This window comes from Euphorbia lathyris, chromosome 6 (assembly GCF_963576675.1).
Source record: "Euphorbia lathyris chromosome 6, ddEupLath1.1, whole genome shotgun sequence".
Taxonomy (NCBI): Eukaryota; Viridiplantae; Streptophyta; class Magnoliopsida; order Malpighiales; family Euphorbiaceae; genus Euphorbia; species Euphorbia lathyris.
In genome coordinates this window covers 72,020,245-72,045,328 of record NC_088915.1, presented here as the reverse complement: position 1 = coordinate 72,045,328, position 25,084 = coordinate 72,020,245, and the positions used below count along the sequence as shown (strand labels likewise).

The 25,084-nt window shown below is 32.0% G+C and overlaps 1 long non-coding RNA gene across 3 annotated transcripts; it reads right to left on the bottom strand.

Moving 5' to 3' along the window:
* Positions 1 to 3,382: 3,382 nt before the first annotated feature.
* Positions 3,383 to 6,935, bottom strand: LOC136233570 (uncharacterized). 3 transcript variants are annotated; one of them, XR_010690904.1, is made up of 8 exons: positions 6,742 to 6,935; positions 6,329 to 6,404; positions 5,806 to 5,907; positions 4,989 to 5,272; positions 4,723 to 4,899; positions 3,949 to 4,279; positions 3,680 to 3,838; positions 3,383 to 3,587 (listed from the first exon to the last, which is right to left on the bottom strand). It is a non-coding gene; the product is annotated as an uncharacterized lncRNA (long non-coding RNA). The 3 variants fall into 3 exon arrangements; XR_010690903.1 differs by having other exon boundaries at positions 4,217 to 4,279; XR_010690902.1 differs by having other exon boundaries at positions 3,680 to 4,279.
* Positions 6,936 to 25,084: the final 18,149 nt, after the last annotated feature.

Below are 25,084 nucleotides of genomic sequence, written 5' to 3'. Positions count from 1 at the left end.
CTTAGTGGAGATCACCATTACTTTGATAAATTTAAGAAAAAGAAAATGACTGACATAGGAGGTTGTGCATTTGCTCTAATGGTAAGTACATTGCATGCATTCTTGCATTTTCTTTGAATCATATTTCTTTTGCATAGAAAATTTATTTTATGTTTTATTTTCTAGGCTTTTGTTATGCAATACATTAGACCAATAGGCCCCCTTTAAGGTAAATTTCTCTGCCATCAACATTTCCATTGGCAAATGGATGGGCTAAGAAGTTATACGAAGTAGTGAAAAACACATATCATACCAGCAACTTCGAGGAAATACTCGGATGTTTAGGGCTTTGGGTTTATGATTTAGGGTTAACTTTTAATTAAAAATCATGAAACGTCATAATTAACTTTTAATTTAAGTAAAAAGATTTCGAGTAGAGTTGGTAGGCTGAATACAAATGCAGCCTCTCAACTTTCATAAACACCCTTTATGCTTTCTCAACTTGCATAAACTGCTGGACTTTTATGGGTGAAATAGTCGATTTCAAAGTTTAGAGTCATATTAGACGTTTAGAGTGCAAGTCGACCGGGTATGATATGATAACTCAAATTTAAATTTATGATTGGTTCTAAATATCATTTCGGGACTAAGGCTTTGTTGTTGTTGTTGTTGTTTGATTGGTTCTAAATAGTTTTACCTTGTAAATTGGCAGCTTTACAACTAATTTCTCAAGAACATGTGAAATGCCAAGTGCTAATTCAATTTCAGCAAATTGTGTTGCAAAATCTGGTAGAATATGCAAACACAATATTGCAAATGGGAATTCAAAAACATTAAATTAGTTTCAAATTCAAATATTAAGCTTGTTCCTTACCTTGATAAACAGTCTCCCAAATTTTAGCTCCTTCACATGCTCAAGCTGCTGCAGGATCATAATCTCATGCAAATTTCAATATATACCATTAAACACAAAATCAAATCAAGAGTAGCACAAACTAAAGATGGGAAATTCATCAATTTAGGCTCAGTCAAAGCAAGAAAACCATCAGAAAGAGTCAATTGTTCAACATTTGGACAAGAAATTTGAATAACATAAATCCAAACATTGTTCAGCACCAATTTTTTCAATGATTTGGAAGCAATAATATCCTCTTCATATGGAATATTGAACGCTAATTCCAACGATTCAAGTGAGGAAGTCCCACCTAGAATATTTTCAATTACTTTAGGAGGCAATCTATAGTTTTCTATATTCAATGAGTTAAGATGTCCCCAACTTACCTTCCCATAAGGCATGAAAACGAAATTACAAGAATTGGTCTGGAGTTTAACCAAGGAAGCATAATTGAATAGGGACTCTGGAGTTTAGCTCCTCCATCTCTTTTCTGATTGCAAAATGGAGTTTCGAACTGATGTGAGAATCCCTCTTAGTGTAATAACCTTTGCATTGGATGTGGAACTTCTTGACCTTGGAGCAGGCATGAAGAAGCAGTGTATGATCAATGAATGTACAGAGTCTTTCAGCAGACATACCAGAGGAATGAAAATTAAGTACGAGAACATGAGTCCACTGATTATGCCATCTCTGTGATAAAACAGTAGTCTCGATAGCTTCTTTAGTTGAAGGTAAAAGGGAGAGGATATGTTGAATGCAAATCACTGATGTGATCTTGTTTCTCCTGCAACGTCTATGGCTCCTGTGAAGATTATAAATCGAATTGAAGATTACATTTACTTATATAATGTATATGTCTTTTGGAATCCCTCAAACGTGAAACTCCTTTTATTGTTTTATTGTAGTACTCATTAAGTTGTGTCCCTTCGAGTTGTGTGAACATTGACTATATACTTCATAATTATAATTATTTTTAACTTAGAACTTGTGGAGAGGGAGGCGAAGGGATATAGTGAGATTTGTTTTATTTTTATTTATAATTTATAGTCAGATTCTGTTTATTCTTTGAGATTTTAATATATTTATTCCGTGATATTCTTAGATATTCCACCATTTTTTAACAATCAATTCCTAAAAATTAGAGATTTAAAAATTAATATAGTTATTTATTGCATAATATTAGTGAATTAGATTATCAATAATGATTAAGTTGTAAGTATAACTCAAATTTCATTAATAAACCTCAATGGGGCAAGTCGAACACATTACAAATGAAATGTAACTCGGTAAATTATCAAAGTAAACAGGACAAGATGAAAAACGAGAGGACTACGCAAACGCGTGAGCCATCTCATTACCTTGCCTTCGAACTAAGCAGACAAAGTAATTGTCATTGCTATGTAGGATATCCTGGCATTCTAACAAATTGGGTTTTTCCCCAAATATAAGTCATTCTAGGATTTTAGGATTTCAATAATTTTTACTTTAGTTTTTTTATCAAATCATTAAATTTTTTGTTTTGTTCAATCAGTTTTTAAATATTCCAATCAATCTGTTTTTTGGTTTATTCAATCTGTTTTTACTTTAGTTTTTGGATCCAACTATGATAAGTGAGATAATTTTTTTTTAGTTAATCAATATAAATTTATTAATTTGATTTTGTATTAATTGTATTTCTTAATTTGTGTGAAATATCGTAAAATGACTTATATAAGGAAATGAAAAAATATTACCATTAATAACTTTTATCGAAAAATGTAATTTTGTAAGAAATACCAATGGGCTTGGGAAAGAGTTGTTAAATCAATTAATGAGATTTGGTATTACGCACATCTGCCAATCGCCTTGGTATTCATTAAGGTTTTTAGAATTAAAACCATGTTGGAGTACCTTATCAAGTTACCTTTGAAGTTTGTAATATTGAACTCCCACTACAAAAAAATAGCCTATTACGACGCTAAAATTTGAGGTTTAACGACACTTTTCGGCGTCTCTAAATGCTTACCGACGCTTTTCAAAGCGTCGTCGTAAGCGTCACTAAATCACGTGTCGTTAAATTTAACGACGCATAAGACATTGTGTAGATAAATTCAATCCGACGACATATCACATACAAGCGTCACCATGTTTCCAATGCTTACATTTTTAGCGTCGTAATTTTTTTCATATCAATTTCAGAAATTTCGACTACGTTTCAATAAAGTGTCGCAAAGTAAACAACACATAACATTTGTTATGTCATTATTTCGCTTCAAAAAATATTGATAGTGTCTTGAATACCGCAACACTTTAATTTAAAAACGTCTCCATATTGACGACATTTAATTTTAAAAACGTCTATTTTAGCTACACAAAAATCCATTATGTCCCAAATTCATCGACATTTTGCTACTCAAATCAATTGCATATTATTATGTCATTGATATAACAATATTTTCATAAATATGTGTCTTGAATAAATATTACAACAGTTTTATTGAAAAACATCTCTATGAGATTTGACTTAATATAATAAACAACCTTTTCCCCACTATCTCAACGGAAAATAATACATGATCCTAATATATTCTGTCAAGCTTAGTTAAGAAGAGTCTCTAAGTCTATCTGTTGTGTGAGGTACTACAACCAGTAGTGCATGGACAACACCAATAGTAGCTTCATGGGATCCATCTTCGAGAAACGCTTCCATTTCAACACGTATTTTATCAACAATCTGCAATACCACAATTTTGATGAGTTGAGCATATAAACTGTTACTGTTCCTTCAAAATTGTAAATGCAGCTTAAGGGTTAACATACTTATACCATATTTAAATTGTTGCGCAACAACTCCAAATGCATCTATTCTAGCATACTTTACATCCAGATTTTGATCAGAACCAAGAGTAACCAGGGCAAGAAATATATGGGCAGAAGTAACTTTTGCATCGACATATCATATGGCATCTGTCAACAGAATGAAGTCTAAAAAATCCACTGATGTTAATACATTACTAACTTTTCAGCTCATTATGACATTTCATCTAACAAAATAGCAACATAACAAGCAGAAAATATGATTCAAACAGATATACCTAAAGAGTATAATGAGGCATCCTTGGGACAAAAACAAATGCTCACTCTTCATCAAATTAACAATATTTTCAGTGAACCCTTGCATTTCCCTCTACAACAGCAACATGTTACGTTCTTCTAACTATGTTACTGAGTGAAAACCCCAAGAATTTCAACTAATTTCTAATTGATCTTATAAGTGCAATGAAGGAAGAAAAAGAAGACCTTGAAAGACTCATATAATTTCCAATTAATCTTATAAAAGCAATGAAGGAAGAAAAAGAAAACCTTGAAAGGCTCATCGTGTGTTCGAAAGCTGATGCATGGGACATATTTACCAAACTGGAAATCCTGTGCAAATAGGAATAAATTTAGCATCCATAAGATTAACAAAATTTCAAAGGGGGAAAAAGAGTCATTGTAGATCTAGAGAAAGAGCAAATAGTTGGTACCCAAAATTCTATTTTGCACAAACATCTGATCCAACTGGAAGATGAGCATAAAGGCTTACTTTCTGTTCTAACTTTATTAATCTCACTAGATCATATCTCCTTTCAAAATTGTACTATTACACAGTATATATATTTTTTTAAATAAAAATTTAGAAGCAAGTAAAAAGATGAAAAACATAGAAACAGAGAAATGGAATTAAATTTCGAGGAGAAGGCTCGTGAATTAAATATACATATATATCCTATTTACATGAATTAAATTGCATATATCCTATTTACATGAATTAAATTGCATGAATTAATTAGGATGAGACCACATTATGAACAAATGAAAAGACGAACCTTTGGGCAATATGTTCAATATACTCCTTCTTAACAGTAGGATCATCGAACCCAGCCACGTAGCTATATAAATCAGCAGACACAACATCGGGAACATACGAATTCGTGGCAAAGACCATGGCACCACCTGCAGCACCGATAGCAGCAGCTCCACCCAAAGCCAAATTAAGCCATAAACTAATATCATAAAATTAAGATGTAAGATTAAGAGCCATAGTTCAAATAGCTTCAACAATACAATTGAAAGATGATTGTGAAGAAAATACCTTCAAAACAGAGAGGATTTACTCCTGCTCTTCAACTTCTTCAAAATGCCTTCTCCATCGGTCCCAATCCCACTCTTATTTAGAAGAATTTAGGAATGAAATTGTACTCATTGCGAAGCTACAACACACTAATCTTGCCAAGCTAATTGGGTGATGTATTCAGAGAGAAGAGAAGATTCTGATCTATAAGTTCATGGAAGATGAAATCTTGCTTTTCTCTTTGGTTGGTGAACTTGAAAATTTTCTACCTTCCTCCTCTAGCTTAGAATAATTGTATCTCCTAACTTAAAATACAAATAAAGCACAGTTTTAATTCCTTTTTGGAGCAAATCTTACTCAAAAGAACTTATCTAACTGGAAAAAATGTCTCCCACATCATAGAAGGCATTTCTCAAGGAAACTTTTACTTTCATAAATATTCAAGATTGAGAATAGTTCATAGACTTGAAATTAATTAGAAATCAGATGTCTATGTATAATTAATTCTTGAGGAATTATATATAGTGAAAATTCTACCATACAGTAGAAAGTGTCTTTACATAGAGAGTGAAAAATGTAATATCCACATCGAGGGAATGCTTGAACTTCTCATATACACAACATCAAGTCCATAAATTGTCCCACTCATAAATGTTCTTCCTATTAATTATTCACCAAATTTCAAGATCACAAGGTTCAATGTTGCAAAAAGAGAAAACAATATGAACACTGAAATATATAGCTTTTATCAAGTACAAGAGAATAACTGAGATTAAGAAAATTTGTAAAAGGCCACATTATATGTTATGGCATAAGACAAGAGAAGAGGAGATGTTACCAAAAATATTGACAGATTGAGAAGGAAGGAAGAGCCCAAAATCGTTTAGAGCTTCCTTGTCAGTGGTGGAAGTGACAAAATGAGCCCTAAACTGGAACCAACCTATTTTTATAAATCGAGTGTGGATGTTGGGTTAGGATCACTCGCTATGTAGAAGATTGCAATAGAAGCAATCACTTTGTCAACAGTATATTCTATATCAACAGAGTACTTAACAATAATATTAATACAAAATTATAACAGATCTGCAAACTTTTATTATCAGATCAAGAGCAGGTAAAAGAGTGAATCTGTATTAGGGTATAAAAAATGCATTTTTGATCCCTAAAGTAAGAAAATTGTTCAAATAATGACAAAAGAATAAGCATATTGCAGCATAAATCTGATACTACTAAGATTTCAAGAAAATAAGAAGAAATATCACACATGAAGGGGGAAAATGATGTAAAAGTAACTCATCTATGAGGTTGTGGATAAATGTGCTACACCTAGAGGGGAGACTGAAGTGGTTTTGGTGGCTTACTTATATAAAACCGTTGCACTATCATGTTGCTCCTTCTGGTTCCCAAATCCAAAATGATCCAGATGCAATTTTAATCCTGCAGAAAATTCACATTTGCATAAAAATAAGCAGTCACAAAAATAAAAATCCAATAAGAATGCTATTGCTAAAGAAAAAGACGCAGCAATTTAAACATATAGCTCATATAGGAGTTCTACCATTGTTATCAAGAAAATGACCTTTCCATCATACCTCTCGGCATATATTTAATTATTAAGGTAAGCTAATTCAAGTTCTATTGTCAATTAACTGTAGAAAATGCTAACCAGTCACAAATTCAATATTAACGCCTCCCATTGCAACAGAAACCACATAGCAGAACCAAATGTTCCAATAATTAGAGCACATGAAAGTAAAGAGGGAAGAGTGATTACCAATTATTGTTTGATTCAATTGGAGTAAGACAGTAGAGGTTCACTTGACTCGATTGGAGTAAGGAGATGGTTTACGACGCTAATCAATTAGAGAGGTGGGAGAGATGGAGAAACTGCGTTCGTGAAGTAAAAAGATAAGAGCGATAGAAATTAGGTCGTGACAGTGAAGGAGGAAGAGAGAGGCGAGATAAAGAGAGATGAAAAATAAGTACAAAACTCCTTTCCCACTTCTTTCTAAAATTACTGCCAAACCAAAACCCTTTTCCCCCTTCTTTCCATATTTTTTTATTTTATTTTTAAATCATTTGGCATATGTAATTAAAACAAAACGATTTATTTTATAGTGTTAGCGACACTCATTTAAAGTCAGATTAGTTTAAGAAATCTACTACTACTACAACACTTCACAAATAAAATTGTAATATATCAAAATTAATCAAATAAAAATGCAACATTTTTTTTTATAATAATAAAATGCAAAATTGAACCTAAATAAAAGAAAACATGGTTGAATTTCTTAATACGCGGACAAAATTAAAAAGTGTTTTCAAATTTAAAAAAAAAAACCTTAATAGGCACAAAATTTAACACGTTTTAACTTTTAAAATATAATGATGCTTACCGTCACAAGAATTAAAAGTGTCATTGAATGGTTATAAAAGGTGACACAAATTTTAAAATGTGGTTGAATTTTAAATACGAGGATAAAAATATAAATATATTCAAATATAAAAATACCGAGACACTCATTCACGACGTAAATTTTAAACCGTCTTTAATTTTGAGAAAATGCCGATGCTTTTTTTAAAAGCGTACTTACTTTTCTAAAAATGCCAACATATAATAAAAAGTGTCGTTAAGTAACAATACAGACCGACACAAATACAAAAGCGTGGCTAAATTTTAATATATAGAGACACATGCTAAAAAGCGTCGTTATAAAAGTGTCGTAATAGACCCTTTTTTTTGTAGTGTCCTATTTAGTTGTTGTGATATCTAAAATTTATGTGAACAAAGAAGAAATACAACAAAAAAATAGTTAGAAATAAAACATTACACAAATACCAGTTAAAGCTAATACAAGATCCACGAATGGATAAAAACAACTACAAAAAGCAAAAAAAAATCCATAAAAGTTATAAACATGTACTTCTCCTAAAACAAATCTGTTGAAAAAACATCTGTAATCCAAACTTCGAACATTTGGATCTGAATCGTTTTTTTTATTGCAACCACCTAGATTTACTGATCTACGGATAAATCGTTTCCACTTTTACTAAATCCGAAAAAGGTATAAACGATAAAATACTGGAGAGTAGATACAATTTGTACACATAAAGAGATTTGATAAAATATTTGAACAAAAACTAAAAAAAAGTAACAAAATAAAGAAACACAAGAACCTAACCAAGTAATAAGAGGAGGGAAGGAATACAAACTTTTTTCATGCTCCTTAAAGTAGATGAACAAAACTAAAAGGAAAGTCTGTATATTTGATTATGGGATTTGGACGAAGATGTGAAGAAGAGAGAAGAAGATTGGCGGTTATGTTTGAGAATTGATCTAGATTAATTTAATTTATATTGATTAAATCATTCATATTTTAAATGTATATATATTATGTTCTTGATCATTTATTTGGTAACATATTAAACTCTATTTGATTATTCACTTATATTTGTGATTCAAACTCAATTTACCGTAAATGGAACTATCAATATAACATTGTTTTAACACATCAATTTGATATATAGATTGTCACACCAGATAAATTTTTAATTATTTTACTTTAGAAGAATAGTGACCAAGAGTTTGAATTATTCACATAGCTGACTCGTTTAATGTGTTAAAAAACAAATGATTAAGGGTTGATATATGGATTTAGAAGATTATGGGGCTTAATGTATCCATTTACAAGATAAAGAACTTAATCAATAAAAAAAATTAGACAAAAAGCATCTAGAGGTCGCTGGCCTTTAATTTTTGAGTTCATTAAGCCTCAGGTCTTTTATTTAGATAGGTTAAGCCATTGTTCATTCATTTTTAGTTACATTAAAGCATTGCTTACCGAATTAGTTAAGTGTAAACATTTAATTCATTTAAAAAAATCGTTATTCATTTCAAAAAACGTTTGTTCTTTAGTTAGTCGTGACAAAAATTTAATGCTACCTTTTCTTTACTTTTTTTATTAAAAGGTAGAGGATAAGGAATGGATGTCCGAGACATCCCAACAGGATTAGCACCCCTCAGACAACTACACCCGAATCCAATTCAATAAAAATAAGTAAATAAAATAAAAAACAAATAATGTCAAAAAGAGAAATGGTAAGACTAAACAAACTGATACAAGTCTTTGCCGTTACAATTGTCCCAAATATAACTAGAACATAAATGAGGAGGTGAGTCCCACTAGTGAGGCTCCAAACTTATCCTGCCAAAGTTGGCCAGCACATCCGCAACCTGATTACATTCTCGAAAAACGTGCAACACAAAAAAATGCATTTCACGAATCAAGGCGCGACACTCCATAAGCTCTTGATGTTTCTCCCAGGGGGCCGATAAGTCGGCATGACGAAGTAGAGACAACACATAGGTGATGTCACTTTCAAGCCAAAGATGATGCCAACCCTTATTGTAGGCCAAACGAATTGCATAAAGCATAGCATAGAGTTCCGCAACATGCACCAGGGAACAAGTAGTTTCAAAAGGAAATGAACCTACAGAGTGTCCAGCAGAATCCCGAAACACACCTCAATAGCCGGCATTGACAGTCGTAATAGAGCCATCTAAATTACACTTGACCCAGCCAGGCGGAGGAGCTGACCAGCAGACTGGTAGAATCTTAGGCGCCTGGGATCGACGAGGCAACAACTGCAGCGTGTGGAGCAGATCAAGTTCAACCGTTGAGTTCCAAACAGAGGCGAATGATAGAAGATTAGTCCGACGAATTTGAAGCCATTGAAGACTCAGCGCAGAATGGATATTAGGGGAAAAATCTGAAAAAACGGAGTCATTGCGCGTATTCCAAATTACCCAAAGCACATGAAGGACTGCACTGCACCAAAGAGAAAAAATCTGAGAGCTAAACCTCTGATCCATAGCCCAGCTAAGCAGACCCGTAACATATGATGTGATAATTCGTTGGCCAAACAGGAAGGACACACTCTGCCAAAGCGTCTGAGCAAACCGGCAATCCATAAACAGATATTGTATGGACTCACAATTCTCAAGGCATAAACAATAATAGGAGACAATAGACATACCTCGAAGCCGCGGAGCATCATGAGTGGGGAGATAACCAAGCAAAGCGTGCCAACAAAAGAGAGAGTGTGCGGATGGAATGAATTTTCACCAAAGGAACCGGTAAACTGCTAATGAAGACGGTTCATTCCCTAACCATTATATTCTAGACTTCTAATTTATAAATTTCAATCCTTAAAATATATTAAAAGTACTGATTTTACTAGTTTGACATAATCCAAAATTATGATTTGACATAGTTGTGAATAGTTTTTAAAATATGAATTTCTGTGTAATTTTCTAAAAAAAAGGTGATGGTCCAGTTAGGTAGGCTTATTGGACTATTTGGGCTTGAGTGACAACGGCCCATTATCCTTCCACTGCTCAGAGAGGGAGGTAATCGTTTCTCTGTGAAGCCAGCCTCACGCTGTGCCCTCCACACTATGAACCCGGAGATCCAAGCCTTCGCCTAGAACCCACAGTTAGCTCTTAGCTTGGAATGGACGAGCCAGATTTTAGCCGCTTCAAACCCAGCCTTCTAAGGCTTAGCCATATTCCATCACTCTAATGCCCTCACTTGAGTCACAAGCTCTCGTTACCAAGCTCGGCGAAAGCTTATTGTTTCAACCCAACTTATAAGGCATAACATATATATGTTTTTAGGCCGTGTGGGATGCAATAGAAAAACTTCCCACACTAGGAAATGTTGGGCTTGGCCCAATTAGAATTTATAAAATTAGCCCACTCATGTGCCTTTAAGTTTTCTCAAGTGAAAAACATCCCACATTGCTTTCAAAGCACTTGGTGGAGATGTTTATAAGGAAGGTCCTCACATGCTTGGGGTGTGCGCCAAGGGGTACCCACTTTTGTGAAAGGGTGAGGACCTACCACCTTGGTTGACCACCACACACGCGCGCTGTCCGTCCGACCGGGCCGGGTTGGGTTGGTGTGGTGTGGTGTGGTGTAAACAATATAATTTTTTATTGAAAAAAATTAATTATTAATAATATTTTTATTATTATTTTTTATTAATTTCGGAAATCAACCTTCCTGATTTTCCTCATTCACCTTCTCCATGAAATCAGAGCTCAACAGCTCTTTTTTCCTAGTATAAATAGGTGACGTGAGACTGCTTTTCAACATACTATTACTTTGATTCATTCTGCATTTTTTCGAAACTAAGCAAATATACAGAGAGTGTATACAGAACGATTTTCGTACGGTGCAATACAAAAATCGTATTTAAGAGGGTTGTTTTATCCTGGAAGCAACCGGAGTTCATACTGTTTGCTAAATTCCGGAAGTTCCGCGAACGTCTTAAAGAAAGTGACATTGTCCGCGACTCTGCCCATTTAATTTTGTTCGGTTTGTTCCTGGTTTTCTGAGTTCGAGTTTCAATAATTTTAAGACGATTCAATTACTGCTGATGGCTACCGAACAATCAAATGGCATCGCTGAAATCAACAAACCATTTCGGTTTGAAGAAGCTCACTTCCGAAGGTGGAGACAGAAGATGTTGTTCTATCTCACAACAAAGAAGGTAACTTCTGTTCTGACTTCTGAAAAACCAATTGTTCCTGAAGATGGTGATGAGGCAGATGTTTGTGCTGGTGTTCGAGCTGCTGAAAGATGGACAGAAAATGATTTTCTGTGCAAAAATTATATACTGAATGGATTGACAGACGATCTCTACGATTACTATACTGCTGAAGAAAAAACAGCAAAAGAAATTTGGGAAGCTCTGTAGAGGAAGTATGACACTGAGGAGGCCGGATCGAAAAAGTACGCTGTAAGCCTCTACCTCAAATTCCAGATGACTGATGACAAGTCAGTGGAAATTCAATCTCATGAATTACAGAAGATAGCATATGAAATTATTTCAGAAGGTATGCCTTTAAACGATCAATTTCAAGTTGCTGTTATTATTGACAAATTACCTCCTTCGTGGAAAGATTTTAAAAATGTTTTGAGGCACAAAACAAAAGAATTTTCGATGGAAAGTCTGATTACAGGCCTCCGAATTGAGGAGGAAGCTCGAAAACAAGATTTAAAAGAAGAAGTGCTTATTGTTTCTAATAACACTAAAAGGTCCATTGCGGTTCTGAAACCCACTCAAAAGAATTTTAAGAATCAGAACCGCAAACCAATCCAAAATCGCAACACCCGAGTTAATTTGAATTGGAACCTTCAAAGGAACCAAAATAGGCCACAGCAACAACCACCTAGAAATGATGCTGCTTTCCTATGCTTTAATTGTGGCAAACCAGGTCATATGGCACGTAAGTGCAGGAACAGGCCAAACACTACTCCTAGTGTTAACCTGACTGAAGAGCAATATAATTTTGTTGCTATGATTTCTGAGATCAACCTCATAGGTGGATCAGATGGGTGGTGGGTAGACACTGGTGCTTCTCGCCATGTTTGCTATGATAGAAGTATGTTCAAAACATACACTGCTGTGACCGAAGATAAGAAAGTGTTATTGGGTGATTCTCATACCACTATTGTTGCTGGAATTGGTAATGTGGAATTGAACTTCACATCTGGAAAAACCTTAACTTTGAAGGATGTGATGCATACTTAGAAATGAGAAAAAATTTGGTTTCGGGTTATCTTTTCAACAAGGCTGGTTTTACTCAGACTATAGGAGCAGATTTATTTACTTTGACTAAGAACAATGTATTTGTAGGAAAAAGTTATGCTAGTGAAGGCATGTTTAAGTTGAATGTTGAGATTAATAAAGTGAATGCTTCTGTTTACTCTTTGTGTACTTTTAATGTTTGGCATGCTCGTTTTTGTCATGTTAATAAGCGTATCATTAAAAATATGAGTAACTTAGGATTAATTCCAAAATTGAATTTGAATGAGTTTTCTAAATGTGATTATTGTAGTCAGGCAAAAATCACAAAAACACCTCATAAATCTGTTGTTAGGGATTCTGAACCTCTAGATTTAATTCATTCAGATATATGTGAATTAGATGGAAAGTTGACTAGAAATGACAAACGGTATTTTATAACCTTTATTGATGACTGTTATGACTTTACTTTTGTTTATCTAATGAAAAATAAAAGTGAAGCGTTTGACATGTTTAAGTTGTTCATAGTTGAAATAGAAAATCAATACAATAGGAAAGTCAAGAGACTTCGTAGCGATAGAGGCACAGAATATGGTTCTAGCTTGTTTATTGATTTATATAAAACACATGGCATTATACATGAAACCACAGCACCTTATTCACCAGAAATGAACGGTAAGGCTGAAAGGAAAAATAGGACACTTGCCGAATCTGTAGTAGCTATAATGCTTAGTTCAGGTGCTGCCTCACATTGGTGGGGAGAAATCCTTTTGACTGTTTGCTATGTGATAAATAGGGTCCCTAAATCAAGAAGCAAAATCTCCCCTTATGAGATCTTGAAAAATAAAACACCTAGTCTATCATACTTTAGAAGTTGGGGTTGTTTGGCTTATGTTAGGATTCCTGACCCAAAGAGAGTCAAACTTGCTAGTAGGGCTTATGAATGTGTGTTTATCGGATATGCTGTGAATAGCAAAGCATATAGGTTCTATGATTTGAATGCAAAAGTCATCTTGGAGTCAAATGATGCTGACTTTTATGAAGATAGATTTCCTTTTATATTGAGAAATAGTGGGGGTGCATCATCTAGTAGCTTACCTGCTGTTAGACCTAGACCTATAGTGCAAAAATAGATTAAGGAATCTGAACCTAGGAGAAGTAAGAGACCTAGAGTATCTAAAGACTTTGGTTCTGACTTTTATGCTTTCACAGTAGAAGAGGATCCACTTACTATACAAGAAGCCTTAACCTCATTAGATATGGGAAAGAGTATGAATGATCAACATACTAAGTATCATATTTTGGGGCTTGTGCTTGGAGAATAATACCTTGAAAATAGCAGCTGCTATAAGTAAATCTCTCAAACCAGAAGAAGTTCCGTAGCAGAGACAAAAATTGGTCAATGTCCAGATTTACATACTATAATTGCTTGTATACACTTACATTCTATACTTATATTCATTCATGAGATTATTAACCAATATGCAGATGGAAATTAAAAAATGTACATCTAGATATTGAGCACTAATTGATGGAAGAATCAAATTATGTCAATCCCAATGTCATTTTGGTTGGCTTATGTGTCATGGAATCCCAAATGTCCACTCGGCTTGCTGGGTGTACAACACGGGTCCAACTCGCCATGTGTATATAATTTCACAAATTAATAAGATTGTCTGCACTCGAACCCTCGACCATTTAGTCCAAACGGCTGTCATACTATATCATGGAACTAATTAAGCTAAAAGCTCAAGCCCTCTAACATTATACACTTGCTTAATTGGTGGCTTTATTTACAATCATACCAACCTTTGAATAATAATGTTAGAGAAAATATTCATAACAGGGTTATTTTGGACAATAATCAGTGTCCTAAACCTTTACAGGTGTATGTTAGGAGGAAGAAGGGACAGAAAAAGGGCACTTGAGAGTTAGTTACTATAGGGGTATTTGGGGAATGAGTTAGTTAGTGTGTGCTGTCAGAACAGTACATTCTTCTATTATATACTGTAAAAGGTATGAGGCATGCATTTTTGAGGTTGTTACTTCTGCTTTACCAGGGCTCTCCCATTTGTGAAAAGAGAGAGTTAGCATTACTTGTATTTCTCTTTCTCTCCAATTAATAATTTTCATCCCCTCTTTCATTCATACACTCAGTTCTCTATTTTATTGTGTTGAAAGACAGGAAATATATTTACCAGAATATTCGCATCAAATAATAATAATAAATCAATATGACAAAATGTTCAAAGTTCATAAAAAACAAAAGGCCTAATACACAAATAACCCCTGAACTTGTCCAAATGTTGCAACTGCCCCCCGAACTTTCAATTGTAACAACTTACCCCTCGAACTTGTCTAATTGTAAAATATAACCCCTCAAACTTGTCCAATTGTAAAGTATAACCCCAAATTGCTGACATGGACTGCAATTGAAGAAACACGTGAAATACAAAAGATGCAACGCTCGTGGAGTGTGATAATCAGATCTTTGGCGTGATACGAATCCGAGGAAACATTTTTACGTTTGCTTTAAGTACGGGGTAAAAAAATTCCTAATTTGGGGTTATGTTTTACAATTGGACAAGTTTAAGGGGTAAGTTGTTACAATTGAAAGTTGGAGGGGGCAGTTGCAACATTTGAACAAGTTTAGGGGGTTATTTGTGTATTAGGCCAAAACAAAATTACAAATTTCTATAGAGTACAACTAAAAATAAATATGAGTTATGAAGTGAAGATTGTAGCTCGCAAACAATTATAATAAGGCGCTTCTTGCTTGTGAATTGAACACCTCCAAAAAATTGAAATGAACCTCTTGTTTCTCTTACAAATCTAATTGGTTGTATACATGTACATTGTATACTTTAATATTTAAAAAAATGGTTCTAGAGAACAGAAAATTATGGATTCACCATAATTTTGATGTCTTTGGCTTCTGGAAATGTATATTCATGAAGTTGATGAAGATCATTAATCAATTTGTAAATGGACATTCAAAAATGTACATCTAGATATTGAGCTGATTGATTCAAAAATGTTATACTGAGCCTCAACTTACTTGCAATGATAAGGGAGTTATTTCGCCGACGACATTCTGCAATCATTGCTAGCTTATCCATTTTTTTCTTTTGAGTTGTACTAGTGGCCAGAACATCATCTAGACATGGATTTTCTTCAAATTCTTTTACCATTGTTCTTCCTGTACAAAATTAAAATTATCACATGAATTAACTAACTTAAAATTAACCCTCTTTTCCATTAAAATCATTGCATGAATCATAATTAGCACATCTAGAGTTTGAGGGATGGCAAGATCTATTTAGATTTCTGAATCATTAGTTTTCCTGCGCCAAATTAGTTTCTAATGATTCTCATCCGCTGAACTTGTTAAGATTTCTTTTAATTTCTTAAACGTTGCAAACTTGATATATTCAGATTGATTTTATTCGTATATATAAAGATCTGGTAAGAATATATTCTAGATTTGTACAGATTAATTTTATCTTAAACATTCCAAGTCAGATCTATTCAGTTCACAATAGCTTACCTTCCTTGCTAGCCTGAACACCCATCATTACATCTCTCTATTCAGTTGGCGTGTGAAGGAAGTGAGAGCTCTCTTGTGTGTTTCTTTGTCAAGTTTTTTCTGATATGCAGTGTGTGATAATTGGAGCAGTTCTTTGTCTAGCTTCCCAGCTTCATTCCAAGTAGTCTTTTTGCTGAACTGATATCTAATAAAATACAATACTCAAAATTAGACGGGTCTAAATATATACGTTCATAAAATGTCCTCCAATCGGAAGTAATTATGAGAAGAAAATCAAAGATGAAGAGAAGAGACTGACCTGATCCTCTTTGGAAAGACAATTTGGAAAAGATGAGAAGCTCTATCACACTAGTTTTCAAAGACATGGAAAGTGAAGGTTGGAGAGTGCGAATTTATAGAGCTCCAATTAGGGTTTGATGGAATCAGTTAAGAGAGACAAGGCAAAAGGCCAAAGCCCCATATTCTATTGGGCTTTATATAAAAAGAATCCAATTATTTGTTTTGATTCTTTCAGAAAAAAATTAATAAAAAATTAAAGGATCTCAAATTCTTTAAAAAAACAGTAAGCTGAAATAATAATATGAAATCATAATTTGTTTCCAACATTTAAATTTATTGTTTTGCAAATTCTTAGGTTTATTATGTATATCAAAGAGAACTAATTATGTTTAAAAAAACTAACTAATTAGTTTAGCCCTATCATTATTGGTTAAGAGCAAATTAACACATATTTTTCAAAATCACCCCACTAACTAAGGATATTCTAGCAATTATTGCAGAACGTGAATAAACTCCTTTCTCATACTGCAAATAACGTATATTGACACCTAGCACAAATGGACAAGGAAGTAAGGGCAGCAAGGGAACTTTTCAACACCACCTCACATGATTGAGGATCAAAATTGCTGATAAACAAATGCAAGTGCACAGTGACGAATACATGATTACTTGGATGGGGGCCGATTTTATAGGTGCGTTTGCAAAAAATAAAATAAAATGTTAAATCGAATTTGCTTATTTTTTTTTGTATATACGCGTCTTGTCATTTGAGTTGTCAAAAACCAATTTTTAAGTATTATTGTACAATTTCTAAAAACTAAACTAGATTTTGTTTAAAATTCATAACATGTAAAAAAAGATGATTTAGGGAAGGTCGAATAGGTAAAAAAATTGATTTGAGAGGGCCTATCATGCAAAAAAAAAAAGTAATAATTTAGATTTAAGTAGGAGGCCTAACCGGCAAAAAAAATTAGAAATATAGATTTACTATCTAACAGATAAAGAAAAATAGAAATTTGTATTTAAAGAGGCCTAATAGAGCAAAAAAAATTTGAATTTTGGATTTAGGAGTGCCTAATAGGCCAAAATATTAAAATTTTGGATTTTGGAAAAGCCTAACACTTAATTGGCCATCTTAGAGGAAGTGAGGGATGAAATTTAATTGTATCATGAATAGTGAAGGAGAAGTGAGGGAGTAGGATTTGATGGAGGAAGTGATATTTTTGATATAAAGCGGATTGAAATGTTTTACTAATCCTTCGGCTAAACAGATGCAAGCCGAAGGAATTCATTTTTGCTAATCCTTGTCATTTCCATAATTCTCTCTAAGATTGGAAATAAAATATTCTCATTTATGGTTATGGTGCATGTATATTTTTTATTCCATTAATAGAATATTGAAAATCTTGTATAAATTAATTTCATTCATATTCCATATTTGTTAAATGAATTTGAGATTATCAATGATTTTTTTAAATTTTATATCTTTAGGTTTTTTTATATGGTTGTAAATCAAATGTACCTTTTACATATCATCCATATATATATAACTTAGTTGAATATATATAACTTAGTTTTTAATTTACTTATTTGTTTGAAAACATGTGATATAGTTTATCAATAAGTTGAAAACATGTGAAGAAAAACAAGTTTAAAAAATGTTGAATATAGAAGACTAATTTAAATAAAACACACTTTATTATTGTTATTATATGATATAATCATTCTTTGTTATAATATTATTTCACATATATGTCACAAACTCACTTTTATTATTTGTAGACTCTTCATTCAGTTTGTATGTTTGTTAATTTTTGTTTGGTTCATCCATAAAATATAATAACATATTTATACCAATCTTTATTGATTTTGAACTATAAATTAAATAGGTGAATCAACATAAAATCAGCTACACAAACACAAATCTCAATATTAAAATGGCTTTCAAATTTCTAGTTCTTTTTATGTAGGGCCATGGACCTTATTTGATCTCTCAATCATACCTACCAAGTTGCTTAGTTTTATGAAAATAATTACACCGGTAAAAGTGAAATCTTGTCAACCCCTTCTCATGCTAATCAACCCCTTAACCCCGCTTGGGTATGATCGGACCTAAGCCTAAAAATTAAGGACCTATATATACTTGAAACGTTGTCGAGGCTATAATTTTTGGAGATTTTAGCACCGGTATGGTACATTAATTTAAGTAAAAAAAGTTAGTCACTAAACCTTACAAAAGTACCAAGCTCCTGACTTTTATAATGACCAATTAGGCTCCTAATGTATATTAAAACTGTTAACTAAAACTCACTAATAATTGAAATAAATTTTAGTTCAACTATTGTATAATTTCAGTTCAAGCAGATCAATATTTTATAATATTTTAGATTTTTGTTATCGCTTCAGTTTTTAATAAAAGCATGTTCGGTTAAATCCAAACCAAAATCAATGTTATACCAAAATATTTTTAAAAAATGTGTATATATAATCGGTTAGGTTTATTTGATTACTAGAACTGAACAAACAACTGAGAATATCACAAAATAATGAATCGAAAATATGAAATAACTCAACCCATAACTAAAACTAAAATTTAATATACATATGATAACCGAACCAAAATATAAAACAATTGGACCGATAGTCAAAACTAAAATATAAAATACAGATCATAACTGCACTGGAAAAAAAAGAACCAAATTGTTTTTCTAGTTATAGAAGCCATCAAAATAATGGTGTCAGCATACGTTTGGATCTAATTTAGGATTTCACAGGGTAATGGCTTTTAAAGAAGATTTTAAACTTATAATAAAGATCTAATTATTCTTTAAACCTAACAAAAATTTAAGGACTTGATTTAAAAAAACAAAGGTAGTGTGACTAACTAGAATACCTTAAAAAAGTTTAACAACTAAGTAATGTCTTTTGCTATTAGATAATACTGAAATTTTATTCCAGGGTAAACTCTCAAGTTAAAATTCAAATTTACCCTTTAATAACTACAAAAATGTCTAAAATACCAGTATTAGGATTCCAGTACATGTATAAAAAAGAGGGGAGAATAGGGTTGTAGTACAAAAGTTGCTTCTGAATTTTCAGTTGTCATGGCAAATATGACTGTGCAGAAGAAAGAAAATAACATTGAAATGTCCAAAAGGTCTTCATCTTCATCTTTCAGGTGGGAGGATCTGAATCCAGAAATACTAGCTCTGATACTCATCCGAATTTCGATAGAAGAAAGGGTAGGACTGGTTTCGTTGGTCTGCAAAAATTGGTTAGCATGTGTTTCAGGACCTTATTGTTGGTCAGAATTCAACATCCAAGACTGGTGCCAGAAACGGGACCGTTCTATCCCTGATGTTGACATGGTGGCGTGTAAGCTTATGAAGCGCAATAGAGGTTCATTTCAGTTGCTCTAGCTTACAAGCTTGGAGATCCAGGCTTCTTTTATGCTGCCAACTGGTAATTGATTAAAAATCTTTTCCTGCTTTTTGTGTTGTTTGAATGTTTAAAAACCATTCATTTGATTTGAGATTATGACTGTTCAGAAAAATCCATTTGAATTTCAGAGATAGCCAATGGATTGTTTAGAATAATTTTGGAAAATTTCACACTTTCCTTAAGTTTCATATTTGAATTAACATTTTTTCCTAACAAGAAAAAATTACATTTTGACTATATGGATTCTTTCTCTTGCTCTTGAAAAATATACATTTGATTTACCTACATGAATCTATATGTTTTCTGTACATGTAGGGGGGGAAACTTGAAGGTGCTGAAAATTCCAATGAGTGAAGTGACAGATAAAATGGTGGAAACACATGCTGGTTCACTAGTGAATTTGAGTGTTTTAGACATTAGTTATTGTTTGAATAACACAAGCAAAGGAATTGGAGAATTTGGAAACAACTGCAAAGGCCTAATTGATCTGAAAAGAAACTTGAGATTTGCCATGTTTAAGGAAATTGATGATAGTGAGGCTACCCCGATAGCAAATACAATGTCGGGTCTAAAGAAACTTGAGATGTGTTTTGGGTATTTTGGAGAATTGGGTCTTGAAGCCATACTTACTAACTGTACTACTCTTTCACATCTCAATATTGAAGGGGGTTGGAATGTGAAACTCAAAGGTGATGTTTTGGAAAAGTGTTTGAAGCTTGAGTCTTTCAATGACCCTTCCTTTGATGTACACAATGATAGTGATGAAGATGAAGATGATGCACAATTTACGGATTCTGAATAGTTTGGGAATTTATTTTATGAGCAGCAGCAATATAGAGACAGAGAGAATTTATTGGTATTTTGATTTTATCAGCAGCGGTATGAGAGTTTGTTGGTATTCAAATGATGAATGTAATACAAAAAAATATTACTTGCTTAATCTTATTATGGTGAATTAGATAAAAATAACAAATGAATCGAAGATATTAGGTTTAATAAACTGTAACAAAAGAAATATTCCTTATGCGATTAATTGTCTAAAATAAAACGACAATGACGAGGTTGATGATGAATTTACATATTCTGAATAGTCTGAGAATTACACATTTTATTTAATTAGTTTGTTTTTATTTAGGAAAAATTACAAAATTTCATTTTTTGTTTTTTCTCTTTTTGTTTATCCAGTGAATAAAGAATCAATGTGTGTATAATATTAATATAGACTAAACTGATTAATACCAAATTATTGTTCTAGCAAATGACTTATATTATACGAAATAATAATGAATGTTTTGGGATTTTTCTTTACATATAAATAAAATTAAGAGATTGTGCATATAAGCTTATTATGAAGTAAGAAATTAATTATAAAGAATGTGTGCATATATAGAAACTACTTGTATACCATATACTAATTTAAATTTTATATATTCAATAACAGGAAGATGTTAAAGTTTTTTTTGAGGAAATTACGCAGAACATAGAAACTACCTTCTTTTTTATTCTTTTATCATCATTGTAATTTTTAATTTAAAATATCAGGGTCTTTGAAGTAATTTTAGTATTGTCAAAAATTACAGTTAATAGTATTAAATTACTTATTTTCTTATTAATTAGGGGTTATTTTCAAATTGATAATTTATTCCTATATTCTATCCACTGTCTCCATCCTTTTCACAATTTTTTTTTGTCTTTGTCCTGCCCTTTCTTTAGTTTTCTTCTTGGTTCTCAGTTTTTCAATTTCCTTTTCTATTATGTATGCAAACTAACATTCAATTCATAGCTTCCCCCAAATATTTTCTTCCATTGTCAATCTAGTCAAGTTACCTAATAGGGAAGAAATGGATCAGGAAAATCTATTATATTCAAATGTAAATCCTCTAGTTTCTGCAACTTCCCGATGACAGCAGAAATATTTCCAGTTAAAAGGTTACCTCCAAATCCAAGAAGCCCCAAGATGACAAGATTTTCAATCTCAACCGGAATGTTACTATGAATTTGATTTGATTCTCACCGATTGTTAATATTTTTAACTGGGTTGAAAGTTTTCCTATTGAACTTGGAAGTTCTCCACCAAGTTGATTTCTTCCTAGACCCAACCTCTATACTAGTACAATTAGACAAAGAAATCAAGAAATTCCGTCGCCCAATGTCTCCAAATCCAGTCGTCTTGTTTCTGTTTAAGTAACTCAATCTTCAAGCCTTTCAAAGTAAAACTTCAAAATCAACAGAAACAGTGGGAATGGAAGATAGATTGGTTAGTTATAGTTTATTTATGCCTAATCACTATATTTAAAACTTTAATCTGAATTCAATCTTAAGCACTAAATTAATATGAATTCCATCATTAATCACTGAACGTAGTTGCTCTTATAAGATGAAATCAATTTTAATATGAATTCAAATCTTCTTTTCTGTTTTGGAGTTATTGATTTGAATACTCAGTAATGATTTAATGGAGTTTTAGAAAGGAATGGCGAAATTGAAGATCATTGAACAATCGATTTATGCAGAAAGTTGCTTTCAGGTTTTTTTTTTCTAATTAGGAGTTGTTTCTTTAAAAATTAGTTACAACTATGTTAAATGATTATTTAGACGATGTCTAACCAAGAAACCCATCATTTTTAATATATTTTAACGATTGAGGTTTATAAATTATGAGTTTAAGATATGTTTTTTACGTTTACAATTTATGAATTGTAGTTTAAAATTTATAAATTAAATTATCAAAGCATACTTATTTTGTGATATATAAAAAATAATGACATATTTAAAATTACTCCCTCCGTACCATTACATAAATCGTTTTAGAAAGTGATTTTTTTCAAAATATAAGTCATTTTGGTTTTCCAAGAATTTTTAGTTTACTGTTTTGGTCCAAGTATTAAATTTTTTGTATTAATCTATGTGTTTTTTTGAATATTTCAATACTTATTGCCAAAATATTACTTGAGAGACAATTTTTTTTTTTAAGTTAACCAATGCAAATTGATTAATTAGACTCTGCATTAATTGTATTTTTTTTATTTGTGTGAAAATCTCTAGAATGACTTATATTATGGAACGAGGTAGTAAGTTTTATTATATAATATAATTGTAATTTTATAATTAATATTATTTTTGTGAAACAAACTCAAAAATAAATGCACAAATTCAACTTAATCAAATGATTTAAAGCTTTAACACTATAATAAAAGAAATTTTACAGTAATTCAAGAATAATACACTTGGTCATAAGAATCGTTTTACATACCATTATCATGGAGATGATTGGCGTAGAGAAAAAAATGTATACATGTATTAATTGATTCCTCTTGTGTATTAGTCCCATGGTCCTAAAAAATTTCCATTAATAAAATCTCTTAATTAAATATAAACAAGACCTTAATTGAAACAAATTAATTGAAATTGAAAACTTAATTTTTTTTAATTGATTGTAATTGAAATTACGCTAACTAAAGTTTGAATCGCACACACTTAATGTGTTAAAAGATAAATGATTAAGGGCTTAATGTCTCCATTTAATTATCTCGTTGGACCTTCCAAACATCAATTAAGTCTAAGATATTTAATGTGTTACTAATTCAGTTACAAAAAACATGTTGAAATGCTAAGAGTTAAGGTGCAAAAATACACCTAACTTTTTGGGTCAAGAGCCATTTTACCCATAACATTGATAAATTGAGTTAATTTCAGAAATAGTTCATCCAATTGTTTTCTCGATCATGAATCTTGTCATCTATACTTCACACGTGCCTGATTTTATCAGTAACAAATCACAAACATATGTTAGGATGTGAAAAAATAAAAAAAATATAAAAAAATATACTTTCTTTTGTACGAATTGGAAAAAATTCAAAAAATTCACCGAATTTATGAATATTAAATTCCAATTCAATTATTAAATTATAAAAAAACATGAAATCCTTTTTTTAGAACGAATTAATATGAAATTGGTGCAAAATAAGTAACAAAAATATCTGTGTTTGTAATAGTGTTTGAAAATGACCCAAATTATCAATGTTGGGTAAATTTGCTCTTGACTACCAACGTTAGGGGTAAAATTGCACCATTTTAGACGGTAGAGATAAAATTGCTTCTGACCCAAAACGTTGGAGCTATTTTTGTACCTTAACCCAAATGCTACCAACTAAGTCTCCTACAAACATGTTAATAACAATTTTTGTACAAGCTGTCTTTTTTTTTTTTACTGTATTACTAATATAATTACAAATGAACAACAAAAAAATATACGAAACAACTTCAATTTATCATAAAACTCGTTTGGAAGATTATATATGACGATTATAGTCAAACTAGCTTTTTCAAAATTTTAGTATAATAATGCTAAAATTAATGTTGCTTGGAAACGTTATGATTAAAGTTGAATTATTTAATGCGTTAAGGTTAAATTTACTCTAAAAAACAACTTCCATTAACCTTCATTTACTCTAAAAAACAACTTCAAAACAAAATTAATGTGATATTTAACCTTTCAATAATCTCATTTACCTCCATTAATTTCTTCTCAAACTAGGGTTAAGGATCGTTTTCACTTGCTGCGAAACGAGTTGAACATTTATGCCAAACCGGCTCAACTCGAGGAAGGGAGATAAACAACCATTGTATTAAATGACAACTGTATTTCGTCAACTATATTTAACATAGTAAATTGTATTTAATATAGGAAGTTTTATTTATTGAGAACGTAGACTAGTGTTCTATATTAATCCTATTTTTTGTGTGTGTATTCTAATTTTCTACCTAAGGAGACCAATAGTCTATACAAAAAAATTTATAACTTGATTGGTATCAATTTGAGTGTACACATAAACACTCAGATAACTGAGTAAAGTAAATGGCAAAAACAAGAAAAAAGCATGTTGTTGGGACGATGAAGAAGTTGGAAACCAGTTTTGATTATCCTGTTTGCGGTCATCCTAACTCAGTTCAGTGTTCCATCAATAAGATAATGAAAATGGCTGAAGCTTTTTGTTGTGTCTGCAAAGAAAGTTACACCACTCGCTGCACCAATTTAACTGAATCTATCGACATTTATAGCGAATGGATTGATGAGTGTCAAGGAGCGGATGAAGAGACTATTGTTTGATTTCTCAATTTTCAACTTCTTCTTAATTAGGTTTTTCTCTTTATTTTTTTATTTGTAATGATGATATTCACGAGGAGAGATGGTTTTCCTACTCTATTTACACTACAAGAAATCAGTGAGTTAGGGACCAAATATTCGGTCGCTAATT